This window comes from Dysidea avara, chromosome 8, assembly GCF_963678975.1.
Source record: "Dysidea avara chromosome 8, odDysAvar1.4, whole genome shotgun sequence".
NCBI lineage: Eukaryota > Metazoa > Porifera > Demospongiae > Dictyoceratida > Dysideidae > Dysidea > Dysidea avara.
This window is the reverse complement of record NC_089279.1, coordinates 34,919,454-34,925,220: the sequence shown is the minus strand read 5'-3', so window position 1 is coordinate 34,925,220 and position 5,767 is coordinate 34,919,454.

Genomic DNA, 5,767 nt, shown 5'->3' with positions numbered 1-5,767 from the left:
TTATTTTGTAGGTGTGAATGTCAAAAGTAACATCTCCAATTTTTAATAGGATAGCATATATAGGTGATGAGATATGACATTTTAAAGTTTGTAGTTCTCCCATACATTATCTATGGGAGGGGGTAACAGTTGCCCCTTCTGGGCAATCACATGGATAGTGTATGGGAAAACCACAAATTTCAAAGTGTCATAACTCATGATTTATATACCCTATAATTTAAAATTTGGAGAGGTTAATTGTGAGATTCACACCTACACTTGAAGTATTGTTAAATTGAGAAATTACATTAATTGAATTTGTTGTTTTCCCACACATTATTTATGTGATTGCCCAGAAGGGGCAACTGTTGCCCCCTCTCATAGACAATGTATGGGAAAATGACAAACTTTAAAATGTTATACCGGTATCTCATGACCTACAAATGCTATCCTTTTAAAATTTGGAGACGTTACTATAGACATTTACCCCTACAAATATTGTAAAATTCAGGTTGCTAGGGGCAACTTTTGTTATGAAATTCATCCATTAGCTAAACGTACAAAAAAGGAGGGGGAAAAAGTTTGCTTTTGTAAAGTCTACTGCGCAGCCATAAAATTACAAAATACTGCTTAATCGTTACCTTTTGTAAAATCTTATGTAGTATTAACCACCAATTATCACTCGCCAGAGTTGGCGATTTCTCGGACAAAAATGGTATGGGAATTTCACCAGACCCTTTTGGAGGGGGCGCTTATAATCTCTAATCGATAAGCGCCACCCCGGAGAATGGGTCTGCGAGGACATAGGTCGTGTCTGGCTCGGAACGATTTTCTCTAGTACTCAAGCTGCTGCGATTTTCGGTGATAAGGATATCAGTAAGAGTTTAACTATTCTATTATTATTATTTGCTTACTGTACAGAAACCTCCATATGGAGTATATAGTACAACAGATTAAATTAAGAATAAATTGTAGTGATTGTACTTAGCTATAATTAATACATTGTTTAAATGTGCTTAAGGTAGGTGATTCCACAGTACTGCTAGATAGGTTATTCCATAATTTAATTGTAGAGGGGTAATAAGAGTAAAGGTAAGAATCAATTCTGGAGTGTTGCTGCAAAAATCGTTGATCGTGACCTCGTGTTTGGCTTGCTGTTGGGATTAAATAGGTTCCATTATCGATGTGAACTTGTCTATGCACCATTTTATACATCATAACTAGCTTCAAATTGTTCCGTCACTGTTCAAGAGTTGGTAGATTCAGGTGATCTAGTATCTCAGGTACACTAGCCCAGGGTGAATAATTGTTTGTAATAAACCTTGCAGCTCTTCGTTGGACCATTTCTAACTTGTAGATGTTACTGTTAGTGTATGGAGACCAGACAGTTGATGCATACTCTAAGATAGGACGTACCATTGCTAGGTAACACAGCTTCTTAGTTTGTTGAGTGCAAGAGCTAATATTACGTCGCAAATAGGCATTGGCTGAGTTTGCTTTACAGGTAACATGTTGGATATGGTTTGTCCATTTCAGGTGTTCATCTATTGTTACTCCCAGGTAAGTGGCACTGTTAGATCTACAAATTTGATGTTGTTTCAGAAAATATGTTGAGTTAGTTGTTAATATCCTGTTAGTGATCTTGAGGTGTACACATTTGCTAAGGTTGAAAAACATTTGCCAGTCTTCACTCCACCTCACTATGGCATCAAGGTCTCTCTGCAATACTAAAGTGTCTTCATTTGAATAAATCGGTCTAAAAATAAGTATATCATCAGCGTAGAGTCGTATCTGAGAGTTCACTAGAGCTGGTAGGTCATTAATAAAACAAGTAAATAGTAAAGGGCCAAGTACTGTACCTTGCGGTACGCCCGAGATAACTTCACACTGCTCACTAGTTACACCATTCAGAACTACTTGCTGTTGTCTTTGTCCAAGAAAATCTTTTATCCAATTGACAAGTTGTGGACAAATTCTGTAATGCTCAAGTTTCTGAAGAAGTCTTACATGTGGAACTTTATCGAAAGCTTTGCTAAAGTCAAGAAATAAAGCATCCACTTCTCCACTGTCATTAAGTATTGTTTCAAATTCATGAATTGTGTAGATCAGTTGTGTTTCACAAGACTTATTTTTCTGAAAACCATGCTGTTCTTCTCGAATAAGTTGATGATTTTTCAAATGAGAGCTGATGGAAGAATAGATGATGTGTTCTAGAACTTTATAACAGATTGATGTTAAGGATATTGGGCGGTAGTTAGATGGTAATTTACGATCTCCCTTTTTAAAAACAGGCACAATAGTAGCATGTTTCCATTCAGATGGAAGGTGACCTTGATGCAAAGAGGCCCTAAAGATCAGCACAAGAAATGGCGTAATGTAGCTTGCAAAGGTTTTTAAAAATCGGGGTGGAATTTGGTCTGGACCTGGAGCTTTGTTTACCTCCAGGTTTTCTAATAACTTTTTAACACCTTCTGGATTAATACTGATAGGTTCCATTAGTGGGATAGGTAAATTTTCAATATGTGGTACAGAACTTAAAATCTTCTTTAACAAAGACAGAAGAGAAATAGTCATTCAATAAGCTTGCTCTGGTTGCTGTATCAGAGATCAGAGTGTCTCCTTCTAGTAATGGTGGTATACCACAGTAGTCCTTCTTTTGACTCTTAATGTAACTCCATAACCTCTTAGTTGTAGAATGTGTTCCAGGGGTGACTAAGTGTTGAATATAGGAGTTGTGGGATTGCCGACATGCCCTTTGAACTTCTTTCTTTATCTGTCTATATTTTTGCCAGGCATCACTAGACTTGGAATGTCGGGCCAAATTATATAGTCTTTGCTTCCTGTGAGATAGACTTTTAATGGCGGGATTCATCCAAGGGGGACTATGGCCAGGTTCATAAGTTCTGGATGGAATCATATCTAGACACTTTTAACACATTTCCTTGAACACTTTCCATAAGACATCAACTTGTGTATCCATATCATGTTCCTCTAAAAACTGTTCACTAGATCTTGTAATGTATTCACTGATGATATCGTTGTTTGCCCTGTTCCAGAGTTTATAAGATCGCACTGAGGGATTGCTTTGTTGTTTGACTTATACAGTAGACTTCACATACATGATATCATGATCACTAATCCCTGACAATGGTTTACAACAAAGTACTAATGATGGTTGATTTGTTAGGAAAATATCAAGAGTATTTGCATATCTAGTTGGAAAGTTGACAGTTTGTGTTAGGCCACAATCCTCAATGAAGTTGAGAAAAGTTTCACACAGATGTACATGATAATTGTTACCACTAACTGAGTAGGAGTCCCAATCTATATTTGGGAAATTTGCATCACCTGCAATCCACACAACAGAATCAGGATTGTGATCTGTTATATCACGTAGGACAGTGCAAAGATTTTCTAAATATGGTATATCTACATTTGGTGGGCGATACACAGAGCAAATAATAAGTGGAGGGCCTGTGGCTAACTGGATTTTACATACTATCAATTCACATAGAGATGTGCTATGGTATTCAAGTGCAGTAGACAACAATGAATTGTGACAAGCAATGAATACACCCCCGTAACCATCGAATCTGTCTTTACGGTATACCTGATATTGTTGGGGGAAAATTTCACTTGAAACTATAGAGGGAGACAGCCATGATTCTAGTCGTAGAACGAACTAATAGGCTTAGTTTGGCTAGTTTTAGCGATTTACAGTGTCACGCACGTGATCAGTCGTGCTGTCTTAGTGGAGTCGTGTTTAAAAAGCTTCGTGATCACTGAGACGATCAGTAAGTGTTTATACGACCTAGCCGTAGAACGAACTCGTAGGATTAGTTTGGCTGGTTTTAACGATTTACAGTGTGTTGTTTACATAACATTCCTCAAATGAATTCTCCGCATAACTGTACTGTATTTGCCCAAGTGTACTGTATTTGTCCAATTAAGCACATAACTGTTCTGTATTCGAGATCAGTAACGTACCATCACTATTGCTGATTTATTAAGCAGTAACTGGCAACCACAATAAACTATACTTATGGCTCTACATAGGTAGTGTCTAACTGTAGTACAAAATATGGTGTGTATTTATATATAAAATGATTAATCTTTCTCCGTAGCCTGTTTGCAGGGCAGGTAGCTTGCAGCTATCCATCATACGCACATGCACATGGCCTTCAGCTGCAATGGCCATGCCCAGCTGCAGTGGCCATGCCCAGCTGCAGTGGCCATGCCCAGCTGCAGTGGCCATGCCTACCCAGTGAACCAGCACTAGGAGACCTCAGATGCTAGGAGTCAGTGCAGTTTCCGAACAATAAAAACTTGTGATTTTATATACAGGATACAGTTAAAAACAGCCATTATTAAAGCGATTTTTCTGTTATAATATGACGTATGTATACTCAGGATCATCGCCACCATATAGTGAACATACATAATATGTCGCATCATTAAATGAAAACATTGTGATAAAATTGGTTGTTTGGCAGCTTGTGGTTTTTGTGGTGCTGTTCTCATTATTCCAAGAATCAAAAGCAACAACACAAACCACACAAATTGCATCAGCTACACTCAGCAACTATATATAGCCCATCAAGCTGACTCACTTTGTACAGCAACCAAAATCAATGAGAACAGCACAACAAAATCCACAAGAAACCACAATGTTTACTTTTTCTGCTGACAATTACATACTGTCGTTAATTTTATGATCATGGCCACCATATAGTGAGCATACATAATATGTCCATCATTAAATGAAAACATTGTGATAAAATTGGTTGTTTTTCTGCTTGTGGTTTTTGTGGTGCTGTTCTCATTATTCCAAGAATCAAAAGCAACAACACAAACCACACAGCAATTGCATCAGCTACACTCAGCAATTATATAATAGCCCATCAAGCTGACTCACTTTATACAACAACCAAAATCAATGAGAACAGCACAACAAAATCCACAAGAAATCACAATGTTTACTTTTTCTGCTGACAATTACACACTGTCGTTAATTTTATGATCATGGCCACCATATAGTGAACATACATAATATGTCCATCATTAAATGAAATCATTGTGATAAAATTGGTTGTTTTTCTGCTTGTGGTTTTTGTGGTGCTGTTCTCATTATTCCAAGAATCAAAAGCAACAACACAAACCACACAGCAATTGCATCAGCTACACTCAGCAACTATATATAGCCCATCAAGCTGACTCACTTTATACAACAACCAAAATCAATGAGAACAGCACAACAAAATCCACAAGAAACCACGATGTTTACTTTTTCTGCTGACAATTGCATACTGTGGTTAATTTTATCACAATCATTTCATTTAATGATGCGACATATTATGTATGTTCACTATATGATGGCCATGATCATGAGTATACATAAGTCATATTATAACAAAAAAATCACTTTAATTATTTTTTAAAACTGTACCCTGTATATAATAAAATCATAAGTTTTCATTGCTCAGAAAGCTAAAGTGTAACTTTCTTGCTTTAGGACCAACAGCACTAGTAATCTCAGAGCATCAAATCTTAATTGATATCTTTCAGTTGTAGCACTGTATAGATGTTGGGAGCTGACAAGCTTACAGTGATAATATTATCTAATCCAAAACAGCCAAGCTGTAAAAAATAGTGTGGCCCTCAGAAAAGCTATGGTGAAAAAAGATATGAAATCCAAGGTGGCGGCCAAAAAATGGCTGTGACGGTAGGTTAATGGTCAAATTTTAATAACAACAATTCAAGTGGCTCAAAATTCACCTGAATTGTCGTT